This window comes from Astyanax mexicanus, chromosome 5 (assembly GCF_023375975.1).
Source record: "Astyanax mexicanus isolate ESR-SI-001 chromosome 5, AstMex3_surface, whole genome shotgun sequence".
In the NCBI taxonomy this organism is placed as follows: Eukaryota; Metazoa; Chordata; class Actinopteri; order Characiformes; family Acestrorhamphidae; genus Astyanax; species Astyanax mexicanus.
Window position 1 is genome coordinate 54,342,501 of NC_064412.1, and position 21,186 is coordinate 54,363,686.

The window sequence follows — 21,186 nt, forward strand, 5'->3', positions numbered from 1 at the left end:
ATTACATTTTCATTTGATATTTATTAATTATTCAGGAAGTGATTTAATGGCTCACATTTACCATTGATTTCTATGGAGTCTGAACTCCTGACTTTAGTGAAAAGTGGATGTTTGCCTTCTGCAAAACAGGACAAGCCAATAATTCAGTCATTTAGTCACACTACTCAAAACTACATTTGTACATAAAAAGTAAAACAAAAAAACAATAAGATTTTTTTTTTAAATCAGTTTCTCTGATTTTGCTATTTATAGGTTTATGTTTGAGTAAAATAAACACTGTTGTTTTATTCTATAAACTACGCACAACGTTTCTCCCAAATTCAAAACAGAAATATTGTCATTTAAAGCATTTATTGGCAGAAAATGAGAAACAAAAAAGAAATAACAAAAAAGATGCAGAGCTTTCAGACCTCAAATAATGCAAAGAAAACAAGTTCATATTCATACAGAGTTTTAAGAGTTTAGAAATCAAAATTTGGTGAAATAACCCTGTTTTTTTATCACAGTTTTCCTCAGTTTTCATGCATCTTGGCATCATGTTCTCCTCCACCAGTCTTTCACACTGCTTTTGGATAACTTTATGCTGCTTTACTCCTGGTGCAAAAATTCAGGCAGTTCATCTTGGTTTGATGGTTGTATATATATATATATATATATATATATATATATATATATATATATATAGATTGTGTGTAACGAGTGCTGTAAGCCTGTTAAGACTCGTTCCATTAGTCATGCTCACACTCATTCTTCTGCACAACAATGCGGAGGCTGACTGATGTCACTGTGTTAATTAAATAAAGTGCTTTATGTGGGTCTAAGTGTAGCTGAAGGAAACGGCAAAGGGAACAGGTCCCAGGAGAACACTGCTAACTTGGCTGGCAGGAGCTCCAGCACCTCTAGCCTCGAGACAGCCCCATGTGTGTTTGTGTGTGTGTGTGTGTCTCCAGGGACTTGTTTGTGCTAATAGGCCATTTGGTGAGGGATGTGACCCCCGAGGGACCCTCTGCTCCTGCCTTTTAGGCACATGGCTGATGATTAAGTTGCCTCTCATACCTATTAACCACCAGCTCTAATCGCCTAAGTGCCAAACCCACAGCCTACACTGAATTAATCACACTCATACACTCACCCCGAGCAGACAGACACCCAGACTGCTCCAGACACAGCTCTGACACACAGTTTTCCTTACTCTTCATAATGATTAAACATTCTGAAGAGATTCCAGTTCAAAAAAACACCAAAGAAGGTCATCAAACCTTGGAATATCATTAAAAAGTTACTTTATTTCAGTAATTCAGTTCAAAATGTGAAACTCATATATTATATAGATGTATTAAACACAGAGTGATCTATTTGATCCATCACTGATTGTGGAAACTGCACTCTTCCTCCAGACTCTGCTCCCTTGATTTTTTCCAAATGAAATGTAAAATTTACTGATGATAAGTGATTGTTTGGAGAGTCATGTCTGTCATCTGCTGGTGTTGATCCACTGTGTTTTATTATCAAGTCATATTTCATTATCAAGTCAGTTTCATTTTCCAGCAGGACTTGGCACACTGCCAAAAGTACCAATTGGTCTTATATCATATTATACTTTTTTGAGACACTGATTTTTTAGGTTTTCATTGGCTGTAAACCATAATCATTAACAATAAAAAACAATCGAACAACATTACACCATTTTATCCCTTTTTCTCCCCAATTAGGGAGTCCAATTTTCCTAACAGTAATAACCCAATTCTGTTCTCTCGGACTCCGGCTGCTGATGGCAAGCAACATAACCTGGAATTCAAACTGGTGATCCCTGGATCTTATTTTCAGCTATTATTCCAATTTATATGGAATTTTCTGCCATTTAAAAAAAAAAAAAACTATACACTGACAATATATTAAAAACTAAGAAAAACACAAACATGGTCTAGACTAGAATCTGCGCTACATTCCACAGAATCTCTCCACTAGCTTCTATAGAACAATAGCTGAAGCATTAGCTCATCTACCCCTGCTTTCACACCATGCTCTCGTAATTACAGGTGCTGATCTGGGAAATTCTACACCTGAAACTAGCTTACCTTAGATTAGACTGCGAGCTTCTATACAGACACGCACTTCAGCAAACACTGCGGCCCTGAGCATACAGACGCTCCACGTCAGGACACACACTCCGTCACCCTGCACACACACACTCAGCTGCTCTCTCTAGATCTGCTTTACTAAAGAAAACACAGACTTTCTGCTTTGGGTCTGCACTCGCTGTGATTCAGCCACCGCTGCTAAACCAACCAGACTGAGGAGGGAGAACAAGAGGAATGAGGGAATATTTTAAAGAAAGACGTCTTCCACCTTCTGTAATCCTTTAAACTGCAGGCTTACCATGCAGTTATTAAAATTAATACTCATAAATCACAGAAATACTGTCAAAATCATGAGCAATGCTATTTTATAATGAGTTTATATATGTTTTAAGTAGTTAAATGGGTGTTAAAGGACTTTAGGAGTTGAGTGTATGTATGCGAATATATGACAGTACAGAGAGAGGAGTATACCAGAATATATGGCAGTATAGGGTAGTATGGAGATTATAGGGTATAATTATAGGGTAGTATAGGGTGTAAAGGAAGTACAGGATAGTTATGATGTGTTTAGGATAGTTATAGGGTAATATGTGGTCATGTAGGTTAGTAAAGGGGAATACAGGTACAGTAGGGGAGTATATAGGGTAGTATAGGGTAGTGAGTGTGGTGTAGTATATGGTACTATAGGGTAGTTTAGGGGTTTATAGGATAGTTATAGAGTAGTATGTGGTAGCATATGGTGGTAAAAGGGAGGGTATGGTAGTATAGGAAAGTACAATCTAGTATATGGTAGTGTAGTATACTATAAGATAGTATAGAGAGAATAGGGGAGTATATGATCATATAGGGAAGCATAGGGTAGTTTACGAGTATATAAGATAGTATAGGGAGAAAAAAGGGACTTTAGGGGTATTTAGGATAGTATACGGAGAATAGGGAGTATTGGGTAGTAAGGGGAGTATAGGGTAGTTTAGGTGTTATACAGGGTAGTACAGGGAGAATAGGGGAGTATAGGGTGGTATAGTGAAATACAGGGTAGTTGAGGGGTATTTTGGAGAATATAGGGAGTATATGGTGAGTAGGGAAGTTTAGGGGTATATAGGATAGTATAGGGGATCATAGGGTAGTATAGGGTAGTTTAGGGGTATATAGGATAGTATAGGGTATCATAGGGTAGTATAGAGAAGTATAGGGTAGTTTAGGGGTATATAGGATAGTATAGGGGATCATATGGTAGTATAGGAAGGTATAGGGTAGTTTAGGTGTATAAAGGATAGTATAGGGTATCATATGATAGTGTAGGGAAGTATAAGGTAGTTTAGGGGTATATAGGATAGTATAGGGTATCATAGGGTAGTATAGAGAAGTATAGGGTAGTTTAGGGGTATATAGGATAGTATAGGGTATCATAGGATAGTGTAGGGAAGTATAAGGTAGTTTAGGGGTATTTTGGAGAGTATCAGGAGTATATGGGGAGTATAGGGTAGTTTAGGGGTATATGGGATAGTACAGGGGATCATAGGGTAGTATAGGGAAGTATAGGGTAGTTTAGGGGTAAATAGGATAGTTTAGGGAGAATAAGAGAGTATTGGGTAATATAGGATAGTATAGGGTAGTTTAGGTGTTATACAGGGTAGTACAGGGAGAATAGGGGACTATAGGGTGGTTTAGGGAAATATAGGGTAGTTGAGGGGTATTTTGGAGAGGACACAGTAGGGGAGTATACGGTAGTATAGGGTAGTGAGTGTGGTGTAGTATATGGTACTATAGGGTAGTTTATGGGTTTATAGGATAGTTATAGGGTAGTATGTGGTAGCATGTATGTGGTGGTAAAGGGTAGTATAGGAAAGTACAATCTAGCATATGGTAGTGTAGTATACTATAAGATAGTATAGAGAGAATAGGGGAGTATATGGTCATATAGGGAAGCATAGGGTAGTTTAGGGGTATATAGGATAGTATAGGGGATCATAGGTTAGTATAGGGAAGTATAGGGTAGTTTAGTGGTATGGATGGTAGGATAGTATAGGGAGAAAAAGGGTGTATTGGGTAGTATAGGGGGGTATAGGGTGGTATAGGGAAATGTAGTGTAGTTGACGGGCATTTTGAAGAGGATAGGGAGTATATGGGGAGTATAGGGTAGTTTAGGGGTATATAGGATAGTGTAGGGAGTACAGGCAGTATATAGGTAGTAGTATATAGAACAGTGCAGGGTTGATTTAAGCCCACAAGACCTCTGATAGGCTTAAGAGTGAGGTCTTGGGTTCCAAACTCAATCCTTTATAAACTAATGTTTAACTAATTGAAAGGAGACATACTGGACCATGCTTCACATTTGAGAAGGGTGCAGTGTGTCTCCATACTTTGGCCAGACTGCAGTGAGCTACACTGGCAATGAACGGACAAAGACTACAATAACAAAGAGCGGAGAAGAAAGAGTAAACGAGACGCCACGGCTGTGCTGAACTACATTACACTCTTCTTATTTCCCTGTAAAGCTGAGTTTAAGCCGCACCTTGGCAGCTCCTGTTCTCGTGAGAAGAGCAAACAGAAGACTGAGAGAGAGAGAGCAGCTGCTGAGTGGATAAAGGAAGAGAGAGTGCGTGAGAGAAAGAGTGTGTGTGTGTGTGTGTGTGTATGTTGGAGTGTGTGCAGAACACAGCTCCAAATCCTTGCTAATGTCTCCCGGCAGGCCAGGGATGCAAGGAGCCTCTCAAAGAGTAAAAATAAAAAAATAAAAAAAAAACGAGTAAACTGCTAAACAACAGCTTCATCTGTTCGGTTTTTCGTTTTTTCTTCTCTCTGTCTCCACGCTCCACTCATCCGAGCGCTGCAGCTCACTCACAGATCCAGCAGGAGATACCACAGCCAGAGCTGCAGCAGATGGAGAGAGAGATATAATAGAAAAAATCTCCTCAAAAAGCGATAATAAGGTCAACTCCAGAGCCCGTCAGAGCCGTTTAACTCTTTAACAATGACAACGGCTTTCCTGGCAACAACGAGTAGCAGCTAATTAGCTAATTATTATATATTTGGGTTCGTTTTAAAGAAAGGAAGACAGGAAGGATGAAATAACACTCAATCATCGTTCGATCAATTGTGGCATTTATTTAAATAAATGTTCTGCAATGTAATTACTGTGCGCACACACACACACACACACATTGCAATGACGATGACGCCATATGATCTATTGTGCAGCCCTTCTTCTGGGTGGAGCAGTTGTATAAGTGTGAAACACCTGGCCCGTGATGGTGTTTGAACTATAATGAACGATAATGAAAAAAAGTAAAAATAAAAAGCTTCTCTGGTGAGCTTTTGTTTACATACCTCCCCTGTCTCTCTTTCTGTCGCGCTCAGCGTGACTTTAGTTTCCGCCTGTTCTCATTTTTCTACCAACTCTTGGACTCCCTATATCATTATGAGGGCGTTTTTATCATATATATTTATATATTTATTTTTGGTACCACTTTAAAATAAGACTACCTTTATAAAGGGTTTATAAATGGTCTACAATTAGTTTATTAATGGTTACTAATTAGGTTGTAAATGCCTTAAAAATCATTATAAATCAGTTATAACACATACATAGAAAGGGCAACAGTATAGATGGCTGTGGGTTCACTATTTGGCAAACAACAGGTCATTGTTGCCCTTTATACATATGTGTTATAACTGATTATTAATGATTTTTAAGGCATTTACAACCTAATTAGTAACCATTAATAAACTAATTGTAAACCATTTATAAACCCTTTATAAAGCTAGTCTTATTTTAAAGTGCTACCTTATTTTTTTATATAGAAAAGTGTTCTAAATCACATTAAATTAGTAAAGAATTAGCTGTTACTTTGCCTCTACAATGGCTCTAGTACTACTGTTTTTCCAGTGCAGTGGATGGGACCAAGCAACTGATCCAATAGTGTTATGTGCAACAAAACATTAAAGAAGAAAAAATAAAGAAAATACATCATGTACATTTTAATGGACACAGAGTCTGAAAGGGTTAATAGTAGTAGTAGGCTTTTCTAAGCATTCAGTATCAGCATTAATGTCAGTACTCCTACAACACTGAGAAACTGTATTGTGATGAAATGAGGTGTAAACACAGCTGAACCTTTGCCCTCTGCCCTCAGGTGTTATATATATATATATTTTTTTTACGACGTGTTCGTCTGATTGTAATCTAAATCCACAGCAGCGTCCGATTGTATGATTCACTGGAGTGTAGCTTTCAGAGTGATGATGGCTCAAAAAGAAGGCCTGGCCACGCTCCATTCATTACTGACGGATTGATGTATAATCTTACATAATCCCCAAAGTGAAGAAGTGAAGAAGAAGCGATTGCTAAACACGTCAGCCTCTCTCTCTCTCTTTTCTGCGCTCCGGCTGAAAATAACTCACACAGGCAAAAAAACAACTTACACACAATTAGAGACATGCTGAACGAATGCTAATAAAGTGCGCACTTCCCGCTCTCGCGAGCTCGATGCCCTCGTCCGATCGCTCACGTCGCCGCCTGTGCGTTTAATATTTCTCAAAAGCCTTTTTTAATTATGTCAGATATTCAATTAAGTGAATGAGAATCAAACCGGAGCCGAGGGCAGAGAGAGGAGAGTCCTTCTGCTTATTTAATCCTGTCAACATTATTTCTCCGCTATTGTCACTCACTCGCTCCATTTAAATCCCTCAGAATGGGGGTTAATGTCCGTGCCAGGAATTACCATCTTCCTCGGCTTTAGGCAAATTGAATGAAGCGTTTTACCTCAAATGAAAGCCAAGCCCAAAGAAGGAGAGGGGTGTAAAAAAAAGCTACTACTTTTTAAAAAATTGCCTGGAAAAGCTTTGTGTAATTCACAGCAGCCTGGAGTCAGCCTAGATTAGGGGCTGACCTCTGAAAGACTGGGGCAACGGCAAAATTCTCCAGTCTGGACTAATGGCACAGCAGAATTTCAGAGCTTCAGCAACAATTTCACACATTAGTGAATGTTTTACACATCTAAAATCCACTACAATCGGAAGACTACCTTTATTTAGACTTAATAACACATGAAGAAGCACTGAATACCGTATTTTACAGACTATAAGGAGCACCAGATTATAAGGCGCACTATCAAGGAACGTCTATTTTCTGGTCTAGCGCTAGTAAACCAGAGTGTTCCAGTATCCAAGGGTGCTATCAGCTAGTGGTTCAGCCCAAGTAGCGAAAGAGCTAGCGCTACGTGTTATTGCTAGTGGCTATAGGTTAGCGGCTAATGCTAACACTGCTCCATCCTTAGTGCTGGAGAAACTTCACTGAAAACTCACCCTTATAACTCTGTACTTCAGCGGAATGGCTTTGCTGCTCCTTAATACCTGACTGGTGTTTAGCACTTGTTGGCTCTTTGTCTTGACTCCACATGTGTTCATTCATAGTTTTGATGCTTCAGTGAGAATCTACAATGTAAATAGTCATGAAAATAAAGAAAACGCATTGAATGAGAGAAGGTGTGTCCAAACTTTTGGTCTGTACTGTACAACAGTAACACTAGTGTAAAGTAAACCGGGAGTTTTTTGTCTATCTGTCTGTTCTTCTTCTTTCTGTACTACTGCACTGTTTCTGACATGTTCTCAAAGTCAAATGCTTTCCCACCGGACAGGAGAGCGATATCTCCTCCCTGCAGATGAAGCAGTGGGGGGTACGCGTTTCTCATCCTGAAGGAGATTCACTCTCTCGCTGCAGGATCCCTCACTATCTTCTCTCTCCTTTATCTCCCCCCCGAAAGGAAGGAGAAGCAGGACACAGCGAATGAGAAAAAGACCCAGTCCAACTTTTATATACAGGGATTGGACAATGAAACTGAAACACCTGGTTTTAGAGCACAATAATTGATTGTGGTGACGGACAGTTCTGGTGGAAACAGGAGAGTTGAGGTGCACATTGAATTCTGCCGTGATTTGATCAGCCGTGGTTTTATGTTTTTTGGATACAATCCGGGTTAGCACCCAAACATCCCTTTCAGACAGCTTCCTCTTACAACGTCCACAGTTAATCCTGTTGGATGTGGTTGGTCCTTCTTGGTGGTATGCTGGCATTACCCTGGATACCTTGGCTCTTGATGCATCACAAAGACTTATATTTAGAGCAGAAATGTGCTCTTACCCTGCTAATTGAACCTTCACACTCTGCTCTTACTGGTACAATGTGCAATTAATCATAGTCGAGTTTCCGGCGCTGACGAGAGCGGCAGCCTTCCAGCAGCTCCGTGTAGCGTTTCACCTTAAGTGAACTTTTTTCACTGTTTACTTTCTTTTTTCGTCTCTTACTACGCTGTAGTGTGTGTTAATATGTATCCCATGGATACGGATCACCAAACTCTGCACATGGGCTGCAGAAACTTTGTTTACTCGAGGGAAGAACTTCTCGCGCTGAGAACAAAGAGCCGCGCCGGCGCGAGGCACCCCATTCCGACGGAGCTTAAGCGACGCTCCAGGGGCTGTAAAGCCAGAGCTAAGCTAAAGGCTAAACAACGGGAAAACCGCTGGAGATACAAGCCCTGTATTCCAGCAGTGGTGATGGGGAACGTGAACTCGCTGGCCAACAAGACAGACGAGCTCGCAGCGTTAGTGAGAAACCAGAGGACCTACCGGGAGTGCAGTCTCTTCTGCTTCACTGAGACTTGGCTAACCGCTAGCATCCCCGACGCTAATGTAAACATCCCCGGATTCGTCACTGTGAGAGCGGACAGAGACAGCGCGCGGAGCGGCAAATCTAAGGGCGGTGGGCTCGCTATCCTCATTAACAACAGATGTAATCCTGGCCATGTGACTGTTAAAGAGACTATCTGCTGCCGGGATGTTGAACTGCTCGCGGTGAGTTTAAGACCATATTACGTCCCGCGGGAGTTCTCACACGCCATTGTTGTTTGTGTGTACGTGCCCCCCCGAGCGGACGCGGAGGCTGCGTGTGACGTCATACACGCGACCATCGCTAGGCTCCAGACACAACACCCGGATGCTTTTGTCGCTCTCTCTGGTGACTTCAACCACATCACGCTGGACTCCACACTGACTTCTTTTACCCAGTATGTGGACTGTCCCACCAGAAAAAAACAGGACAATTGACCTCCTGTATGCTAACATCAGTGATGCGTACACCACCATCCCACTGCCCCCACTTGGAAAATCTGATCACAACCTGGTTTTCATGAAGCCTCATTACAAACCCTGTGTGATGAGGCAACCAACCACAACACGCTCCTTCAGGAAGTTGTCTCAGGAGGCAGAGGAGACCCTGAAGGACTGTTTTGCATCCACAGACTGGAGTGTGCTTCAGGACTCTCACGGTGAGGACATTGAGGGGGTAGCAGACTGCACAACTGACTATCTGAACTTTTGCATGGACATTGTGGTTCCTGTAAGAACTGTTCGCTGCTTTGCCAACAACAAGCCCTGGATTACAAGCGACGTAAAGGACCTCTTAAACAAAAAGAAGAGGGCCTTTAAAGACAAGAACCAGGAGGAGTTGAAGAATATTCAGCGTGAACTCAAGTCCTGCTTAAAGGAGGCTAAGGAGACCTACAGGAAGAAGGTTGAGCAGAAGTTACAAGTTAACAACATGAAGGAAGTTTGGGACGGTATGAGGACAATCACAGGGTGCAAGCCAAAGAGTAATAGTGCAACAGCTGGTGGTGTGGAGAGAGCGAACAAACTCAATCTCTTCTATAACCGGTTTGATTGCCCTGTTTCATCCTCACCTGCTTCTGTCTGTCCTGCTATCTCAGCAACCTCAGCCTCTGCCCCACTGGACACCTCCCTACCTCTTCTGAGTGCTGCTCAGGTCTCCCTCTCACAGACTGTCAGCACATCCAGTCCGCCCCCCCCTCACCTCCCCCCTCCACCTCCCCCCTCCACCTCTCTGCAGACCAGGTCACAGGGGCGCTGAGGAGACTCCGCTCAGGGAAATCAGCTGGACCTGACGAGGTGAGCCCGAGACTTCTTAAGGCTTGCGCCTTTGAACTTGGGTTACCCTTGTCGAATATCTTCAACATGAGCCTGCAGTTGGGGAGGGTTCCTACGCTGTGGAAAACGCCATGCCTGGTCCCTGTTCCCAAGAAACCTCGCCCCGTTGATGTGGAGACAGTAAAGACCTACAAGTACCTTGGTCTGCAGCTGGACAACAAACTGGATTGGTCAACAAATACAGACACCCTGTACAGGAAGGGACAGAGCCGGCTCTATTTCTTGAGGAGACTGCGGTCCTTTAACATCTGTAAGAAGCTTCTGCAGATGTTCTACCAATCAATCATGGCCAGCATTCTCTTCTACGCTGTGGTGTGCTGGGGAGGCAACATGAAGAGGAGAGATGCATCACGGCTGGACAAGCTTGTCAGGAGGGCCGGGGCAGTGGTTGGAATGGAGCTGGACTCTCTGGTTACAATAGCTGAGAGAAGGACTTTGGATAAACTGCTTTCTATCATGAACAATGATAGTCACCCACTTCACACCACCATCATGAAGCAGAGGAGTGTGTTCAGTGGCAGACTGCTGTCACAGAGCTGCACAACAGACAGACTCAGAAAATCCTTCATTCCGAGAGCCATCAGACTCTTTAACTCCTCCCATCGGGGACGGGATGCTGCTGACGACTGAGTTTAATCCAGGCACACCACTTGGACATTATTCAACAACTTAATTATTTATATTAACACTTCCCCAACCTCGCTTACATTTAAGTATACCTTACTCATGATTGGGTATTCACATTTTCACATTCTCTTTTTAGAACTGTCTTGTAATGTATGCATACTTATATTATATTATATTTCTATGTCACATCAGTCACTTTCATAATCGATGTCATTGCACTTTACTCTGTTAATTATTTAATTATTTATGACCATTAGTAACATCTACTGCACTGCTCCGTTTACAGATAGATCCTTACCTTGTATAGTTAGTTTTTTTTTTTATATAGCCTTATATATTTTCTATTCTTCTGTGTTTTCATTTGTCTGAGTATGTTTCTTATTGTATTGTGTTGTTGCTGCTGGATGCCTAAATTACCTTCGGGATAAATAAAGTATCTATCTATCTATCTATCTATCTATCTATCTATCTATCTATCTATCTATCTATCTATCTATCTATCTATCTATCTATCTATCTATCTATCTATCTATCTATCTATCTATCTATCTATCTATCTATCTATCTATCTATCTATCTATCTATCTATCTATCTATCTATCTATCTATCTATCTATCTATCTATCTATCTATCTATCTATCTATCTATCTATCTATCTATCTATCTTAATGAAGATTGGCCACCAGGCAGCTCCAATTTAGCCGTGAAACCTTACATAGAGTAAAATAAGTGATCTGAACTTTAGTCAATCCTTTATTTTAATAACCTTTACTTATTACAATTACAATTACTTAATTTATACTATATTACTCAAATAATGTATGATACACAATACAGTATATTATGATTATTCAAACATTATTATGATACTCAAACATATACCTATAAATAGCAAAATCTGATTCTGAAACTGATTCAGAAACTAAAGCGATCTCTAATTATTATTTATTTATTTGTTTTTTTCCAGTGCTGTATATGCACAGTATATTCCCATATAGTGCATCTGGAATTTTATGCATAATAACAAGCTGAAAAAACATCAATATATAAAACAGACATACAGGTCAGCAGCCTGCATGTAGCAGAATTAGCATTTCAATACCAGCTAAGCGCTAGAGGCTAAAGGTAGAAGCTGCAGTCTACAGTCTAAAAGCTACTAAAGAGATACTGCACTTCCTATATGAATGTCTGTGAGATGTTTTAATCCTATTTGTTTCGGACTGCGACATGTACGTGGACACACACACACAGAGAGAAAGACACACAAAACCCGGTCCTTCTCTCCTGAAGACAAATCGTGCTCTTCACTAGCAACCAGGTGCACCATTCAACTCCACTTGCCCCCTCCAGCTACGCAATCCAGTCAGATTTGTGGCTTTCAAGTGCAGAGCAATCGAGTGAGATTTGTGGCTGCAGCAGGAATGTGTGTGTGTGTGTGTGTTGGGGCTGTAGGGGTAAAGGCTGGAACGGTGGGGGACTGATTGCATGGAGAAAGCTGTTATATTAAAGCAGGCCTCAATCCTGGACACTAAAGAGTGCTAAAGTGTGTTTTACTGGCTTGTATTAGAAGTGCACAAGCACACACACACACACACACACATTTAGATTACAGAACGTTTGGCAGGAAAGTAGGAATAAAATACGATCAAACAGATTGAGACAGTAAGAAAAATGCCAAAAAAGTTAAAAAGATTAAATATTGTTCATGTTTTGTCTGTTCAACTTCATTTCATTTGTTGATATACAACTATACATCGAGTGTTTCAGCTGTCTAAAGCGCTGCCACTGTGATCAGAAGATGACAGCTGGTTCGAATCCCGGTCATGCAGCTTGCCATCAATGACCTACCAGAGCCCTGAGAAAGCACAATTGATCATGCTCTTTCTCTCTGGGTCGGTACAGTAGATGGTGCTCTTTCTCGATCAGCACAAGGCTGCATCTGTGAGCTGATGTATCAGAACCAAAACGCTGGCTGCACTTTCCTCCGAACACGCTGTCTATTTTTGCAATTTATGCTTGCAACACACTATAAAACGTCATGTTCTTACGGCAAACATGTCTTAGGGTATAATAGTATGTGATTGTCATGGGCATAAGTTTTTCAAAAAGTTTTAAAATTCTCCAAACGTTCTCTTTATTGTGGGGACAAGTCAAGTACTCATACTCTCTTCTTCTAAAACCATGTCGTTGTAATGTAACGTATGCAGCAATTGATGGACGTCCCTGGAAACAGCGAATCATCTTGATTTTTTTTTTTTTGCGTTTCTGCATTATTGCAGTATATGCTGCCAGAGATATCGACACCACTTCTAGAACTAACACAATATAAGGATTCTGACCAATAGAATCAGACCACTGTTCTAAAAAAAACAAGATAAACCCTATATTCTATTACTGCACAGTAGATCAGTGTTTTTCCATAACATTTAATTATGTTTCTGAGTACTTTAATAAAGGACATACTCTTACTGGAGTATATACGTCAGGGAAAATGATGCACTTTTACTCCATTACTGCACAGCGCTCTACAGTATAATGAATCACACTCTTATATATATATATACTGAGAAGTGGAATGCAGTGGATTGTTTTTTTCTTTTTTTCTGCAGGAAGCAGACAGTAGAAAGTAGGCCACTACGCTATCAGTTAACACACTGTTTACCCTGCCACTGAAAAAAACCTACATAACACTCTGACAATAAACCAACACGCTTCTTTTATAACAGCTTTTTTAGATACGCTGTCTCTGTAAAGCTCGCAGAGGCCTCAGGACTGCACGAGCTGCACCATCAAACCATCAACACCCACAGCCCACGCCATCCCTGAACTCTGAAACTCGGAGATAGAGCGATGAAATATCAGGATATTATACAAATGAAGCACAGGATTGGGATTTTAGATGATAATTTAGTTTTTTTTTTTTTTTTTTTTTTTTTTTTTTGCATGAAACAGCTAAAAAAATGGCTTAATAAACCTTATAGAGCTAATATATTATATTATATTATATTATATTATATTATATTATATTATTAGGACTGTGGTTGGTGTGGCACAGTGGATAACACCACCACCTGCCTATGAGCTACCAATATAGCAGTATAAATGTCCCAATTTATGATGAATTAAAATGTTACAAAAAAAATCTTTAAAAAAGGTATAATTGCTTTGATATGCTATTCTATTAGAATGATGTCAGTGGCATTTAATTAATTGTCTTAAAATGACAATAATAGAATTTATTGCAGTAATTTATTTTCCAATATATTGCCCACATTTGTTTCAAAAAAATCTTCTTTTTTTTTTTTAAATGTATCTTCATGCAATAATGATTCAATTTGAGAAAATAACAATAATAATAATAATAAATAAATAAATAAATAACATAAGCATATCTATCTAGTGGTCGGGACCAAAATACAACACACAATGAAAATGAATCCAAATCTTTACATGTAAACTAACAATAAAATATCTATACTGTGTTTTTATTATTATCATGTTCGATACAGTACTTCACAATACTTCAATATTTCATTTTTTTTTACACTCCTAAATATAGCTTTGAAAAAAATAATTAATGCCAGTAGGTGACAGGTGCTGTAAATAATGTATACTAAAATATTGGAAATGGATATGAAAATCGTATCACTGTTATTGAAATATTTTCAATTGTAATACAATACATAATATAAAATGTTGAATTATGTCCAGATTATGTACAGAATCCTTATTTCGAACTATCGAAAGCATCAGAAGCTCCTGGTTAATGATAAACTGTGCATTACAGTAAGGCTGCTGTTATCAGTTAAAGCCAATTAAAATGAAAATAAAAGCAGTGTAACTGTGTGTGTGACAGCAATAACACTCCCAATACCCATGTGAACTAAACGTACACACTAAGAAAAGTAAGTACAGATTTGTACTTAAAAGGGTACAAAGCTTGTCGCTGGGGCTGTACCTTATATTGAGGTACAAAAAAGTACCTTTCAGTGAAAGTCCTTTTTTTGTACTCATGGTTTTTGTGCCAGTAAAGATTATAAAGATTATAAACATTATCATCAGCTGAATATGTGTCAAGAACATGATCATCTAAAATTGTCTGGCTTTCAAATAAAAAATGTGCAATTTAAATATATATTGTTTATCAGTGCAGTGAGACAGAATACTGAATGTACCTTTTGGCTGCAGGTTAAATGGTACAAATCTGTACTTATTGCTGTTAGGAAAGACTTTGTACTTCAGAGGGAACAAATCTGACCCTGTAAAGACCAATATTGTACCTTTGAGGGTACAATTATTAAGAATGTACATTTGAGTACAAAAAAGTACTTATAAGCTCTGATTCAGCGTGTATTAAAAAAATATATTTTTCAACCCATAGTCTCAACACAGTGATCTGCGCTGGACGATAAACTCCATTTAAAATCTCTGTTTCAGGCAAGGTTGGAATAAAGCTGGGTTAAACACTTCCACCAGCAATGTGACTAATTACAGAACCAGAGAGAGAGAGAGAGAGAGAGAGAGAGAGAAACAGACAGAGAGAGAGACAGAGAGAGAATGGGATGTAAAATTCCTGCCGGACGAAGAAGACAAACCCCTGGCGACACACACTATCGCTACACACCCGCTGTGGCACGGCCATAAAAGAGCTGAAATAACTTTGCTCCCAGTGCAAAGTATCAGCAGAGGAGTTAATGGTGCAATTACACTAATAAGGTCAGAAAAAGAGGAGACAGTACCAGAAGACACGGATGAAGAAAAAAAAAAAAACATCAGAAAATGTACAAATAAAAAATGCACCACAAATAACTCAGGGTGCTGCCAATAAGAGTTCTGTTGTCATTATTTTGGGCATGGTCCTGCATCGACCTCCAGAAGTATCTATTAAAAACGTATCTCCGTTTATATAGTAGAGGAGCTTGTCCTGCTATGGATTTTTTAAAGCTAAAACAAATACAGTAAAAATCTAGTATTTATTTATTTATATACTTAATTTACCAGCAGATCGGAACCTCTTAATACTGAACGCACATTAAATGCAAATACAATTAAATATTTTACATAAGTACTGAACACGATGAATATTATAAATTCTTGACTAAAGGCTCATTTATACCCAATATTTAATACGGATACAGATGTGGAAAGATATTTCTGTTAGAGCTGTGCGATATTTTTTGTCAGTATTTTTTTGTGCACATAAAAGCTAAAAAAGCGTATGGTTATGGAGAGAATAAAATAAAAAAAAAATAAAAATAAAAATGAAAAATAATAAAGAATAAAAATATCAGCTGCCAGCACTCAGAGGGAGCAAAATTGGCCCTGCTCCCTCCGGGTGGGTAGATGGCGCTCTCTCCCCTTCACGCTTAAAGGTGGCGCTGGGCGGCACGAGGCGTCTGTGAGCGGATGAATCGGAACCTGGCCGCTGTGCTTTCCTCCGAGCGCGCTGTGATGCTGCTCAGGCAATGATTCATCAGCAGCAGCTTGAAAAAAGGGGTGATTGACTTCACACGTGTCGGAGGAGGCGTGTGCTCGTCCTCATCCTCCAAGGGTCACGGGCGTCACCGATGATGGGGATGCACAAAGGGGTGGGACAATTGGATATCCAAATTGGGAGAAAATGGGGGAAAATCAGAAATAAACATTTTTAAAAAAGAATAAAAATAAAAATAAAGCTATCAAGCCTCATGTTCCCGCCCATACATTCCCATCTTCATTTTTTTTTTATATAGTAATTTTTGGGTAAGATTTCTATGGAGAAGACCAGACTCTGATCTCTATGATTTGGAGACAAAGCAAATTTCTTAAAATTGAAGTTTATACTACTCTTTCAAAATCTGCAAAAAAAAAAAAAAAAAATCAATAAATTTCAGAAGGAAATCCAGTTGAATCACCTTCCCTTACAGACCATCAGCAAGCTGATTGGCTCTTTTTGTTGAAGTGAAGGACATTATGATGCCATGTTGAGCATTACAACCTCTACCAGTCACGTTTTAACCACATTTTATTGGCAGAAATATTCCGTTTTCTTACATTTATTAACATGAACCATCAATACAGCCAAATCCAACCTGAGCAGAAACCTCAGAATTGATTAATGAGGCTTGTAAATGAGAGCGTATCGTAAGTGTATAAGTATTAAAGTGTTGCAGTGATGGGCTGAGAGCTGCTGGAGCTGTAGTGGTGTATAGGCTGTAGCGCTGTGTGAGGTGTGTAATAAGGTGTGTAATGTTGAGGAGCTTGAGTGGATTAACTCTGAAAGGTCTGTGAATGTCTCTCTCGCTCTCTCTCTCCTTCTCTCTCTCTCTTTCTCTCTCGACCAGACTAATAAAGAGAGGCGAAAGCATCCACGAGCCACGAGGCACATATTAAGCACTCCTGCCCTTGGTTACTAATTCTACGGGTGTAGAAATACAGGGGATGATCCGGCTGAATGGATTTTGCAAGGTTACCGCGTGTTACGATCTATAATACATTGATTTTCAACAAAGTATGAGGTCAATTTTGGGATGAAATACATGATAAATGAAAAAAAATAATAATTATTTAACGAATACTCACTGTTTTCATTTGCATTCTGGGTGCCCCCTTCTCCCCCTCCCCCACAATCACACACACAGATTTATGACACTCACTTTAAGTGTGTAGTCACCACACCCGCGCCCCCCCATACAGCCTACCTCAAGTTAGGTCAAGCCAAGTCCAAGCATAAATGTGAAACTGCATAAACTGCAAAAAACAAAATCTTAGCAATGTAGTGTAATTTTCTCATTTCAAGGCAATAAATCTTGTTTTTCTCTGAAACAGTCTTATTTAGTCTCAGAATTTTCATATTATTTTTAGTAACTTGAACTCAAAATATGCACAAAATGTCACCTGCCAAGTTTTATTATCAAGATAAGGGTTAAGGATTTTTTTTTTCTTGATTTAAGTCTTATTTTACTCCTTTTGAGACTTTGTGATTGACAGATTGTCTTAATAAGCATTGTGTAAGTGGGGTTTTGGATTGGGATATTTATTTTAGGAATAATAATCTTACTGAGTCTTACTTAGAATTGTAATCTTATTTTAAGTAATTTAAACTTTATAAGCACAAAAAGCCACCAGTCAAGTTTTTCTTATTCTTGTGTACAAATTCATGCCAGAAAATAAGGGATTTGTGAATTTGTGAACATACAAAAAATAAGAGACCTCTTAAAAATGATAAGTTGAATGAAATTGAAATTGAAATTGAAAACATTATCCAAAAGCAGTGTGTAAGACTGGTGGAGGAGAACATGATGCCAAGATGCATGAAAAAAACTGTGATTAAAAACCAGAGTTATTCCACCAAATATTGATTTTGATTTCTGAACTCTTAAAACTTTATGGATATGAACTTGTTTTTTTTTTTTTTTTTTCATTATTTGAGGTCTGTTATTTCAGCCATTTCTCATTTTCTGCAAATAAAGGCACTAAATAACAATATTTTTATTTAATATTTGGGAGAAATGTTGTCTGTAGTTTATAGAATAAAACAACAAATTTAATTTTAGTCGCACATAAACCTATAAATAGCAAAATCAGAGAAACATAATGTGGTGAAACCCAATATAAGGCCCCCATCATGCACACTGTGTAAAACACCATTATGACGGGTATTATAAACACACTCAAAGTGTATCCAAACATTATTAGGAGAATAATGGGAGAATAATAGCCCCTAATTTACACTCCTGTTAAACACACACACACACACCCACACACCCATAACACACACATACATTTATAGCTCTGTGACTCAATCACAGGGCAAAGTGTGTGATACCACAGACTAATAGGTTACAGCTGTGGTTTAAGCACTTAACCTGCAAGCACCTGAGAAAACACACACACACACACACACACAATTACACACACTCAGCTAAATCAGTGTGATCCACACTAATTACTAAACATCACTCTCTCGCTGCGACAGCGGCTTCAGCTCCACAGAGAGCGTTCCTACACTCAGTAAATATTGGTTTAACAGGTTTATTAGCGAACGTGAAATCAACTACCAAAACATTGGTAGTTTTGGTATATATATATATGTATATATATGGTATATATATATACATACATATATATGTGTATATGTATTTATATATATGAATAAATAAAGAACAGATTGAGAGCTGTGGTGCCACTCATACATCTGTAGAAATGATTTACGCGTAATTAAAGTTAAGAACATGAATAAATAAACAACTGCAAGCAAATGAGGTTTAATTATTAATATATGACATGTCAGTTATAGGTTGGATGAGACTAGAGGGGTAGAACAGCTAAGGTTGGAGATCTTAAAAGAATATGGTTGGAAAATTTTATTCGAGAGGTATTTGATGAAATCTAGGTGTGTGCAATATGGCTTTAAAATAATATCACAATATTTCAGGGTATTTTTCCAATAAACATACTGAAACCGGCAAAAAGTCAGTAACAAAAACGACTTGTAGAATAGCTAGATAACTAGAGCTAATACTCGGCAGGGAACAGAGCAAGCTGATGGGTATTTATACTAAACAGGCCAGGTGGAAACAATCAGTAACTGGGGGAGTGGGAACTGTGTAACGTCACGTGATCAGCAGAGTCAGGGAAGTCCGGTGCGAGTGCATGCTGGGAAATGGAGTCTTTGATGAGTTTAAAGTCTAGAGCAGAGTCCAGAGTCAGGACTGACACATTACATAACGTATTTCATTTGTTTTGTTTTTTTAGAGGTGTGGTTTAAAAAAGGCTGTTAATTAACTTGAAGTGTATCAACTAATGTGCACGATTCTTTAAATGAAAAATATATATTTTTGTATTTTAATAATATACTACAGCAGAGAAAGAAATGTTAAAGTTTTATTTCAAGTAATTAATTACGTAAGTAGTTTCAACTACTAGTATAAAAAAAATATGTAAAAACTACAAAAAAGTAAACTTTTAATAATGTTATATAATTACTAAAGTGCAGAACTTTTAGTGCATGTTTAAAAAAATGTTAACATAAACAATTATACCAAAAAAACTCCATTAAAGCTTCACGTTAAATAATAGATTGCTTTCAGAAATGTGTCAATCACAATATATTTTTTTCTAATTACGATATATTTTGTACAACAGTCTAAGACACACCCCTAATGGAAAAACGGAAATATAAACACTGTTGCCTCTTTGAACTGTTACTGTTGCTTATTTTACATTTCCACACACCCAGCCAACACACGCAGTAGCAGCGCTGCAAATAGCAGAATAACCCCCACAATAAAAATGCTAATGTAAAACTAATACAACGCCTGACATTTGCACACAGTCCCTTCAAACACTTGCTGCACGGTGTTTCCACATGTTCTTTCATCCAGCTTCTTCACCTTTGTTAATAACAGCATCGCTGCATTGCTGTGACAGGTTTTGTTTATGTGAAAATGAGAAGCACATTTAAATAATGTACATCAGAGTTCAGAAGTTTAGTGCTTTTGGTAAACAGATCCCTGCAGACCTCAATATAAGATGAGTAATCATGATCAAATACTTGTATATGTACTGGCAAGGCCTGTCATGATAACCACTGTTTTATATGAAATATTGTCCCAGAAATTGTTGCTGTTAATTATATATTTGTTGTTTTTATATTATTCTCAACACATTTTTTTTATATTATATTTCTAATATTTATCCAATTTTCTCCCTAATTTACAGGGCCAACCTACTCATTAGAGTCCCCCTCTCACTAGTGATGCCTTTGATTGCTGAATAGCATCACAGCGCTAACACTCGGAGGAAAGCGCAGTGACTCGGTTCCGATACATCAGCTCACAGATGCAGCCTTGTGCTGATCCACATCACCCTAGGAGAGATGAGGAGTGATAAGGGAAATAGCGCAATCTACTCTACCCACCCAGAGAGAGAAAGCAAGGCCAATTGTGCTCTCTCTCGGGGCTCTGGCAGCTGATGGCAAACTGCATGACCAGGATTCGAACTGGTGATCTCCTGATCATAGTGGCAGAGTTTAGCCCACTGGACCACATGGAGCCCATTTTATTATTATTGTCAATACATGAACATTTCATTCCACTTATAAAATAATATCGTAAAAGCATAATAATGCAATTGGACTCACTTTTAATTGCAGTAAACATTCAGTAAACATTTAATTAAAAAAAAATTAACGATTTTAACCAGAATGTTTTTTTTTTTTTTACATATTGTAAATAAATAAAACTAAAAATTAAACCTACTGTTTTTAAAGGAAATAAAAAGACTCAAAAGTCTCATGCACCTTAAAGAATGTAAAACACAATGAGCAATACTGAGGTAAGCCGATATTATAATTTTTGAGCCAGACCTAGGAATAGCATAGTAGCTGTATATTCTCACATGTATATTGTATAACTGCTCAAAGAATCATATAAAAGCCCATGTTACAAGTAAAACAGGTTGTAGTAAAAATTAGAAGTAAAAATTACTAACAGA

The 21,186-nt window shown here is 38.5% G+C and overlaps 1 protein-coding gene across 8 annotated transcripts in view; it reads right to left on the reverse strand.

Annotated features, from left to right (window-relative positions):
- The window catches only part of ptprfa (protein tyrosine phosphatase receptor type Fa), a 351,362-nt gene that overhangs the window by 226,962 nt on the left and 103,214 nt on the right, over positions 1–21,186 (reverse strand). The window lies entirely within an intron of this gene.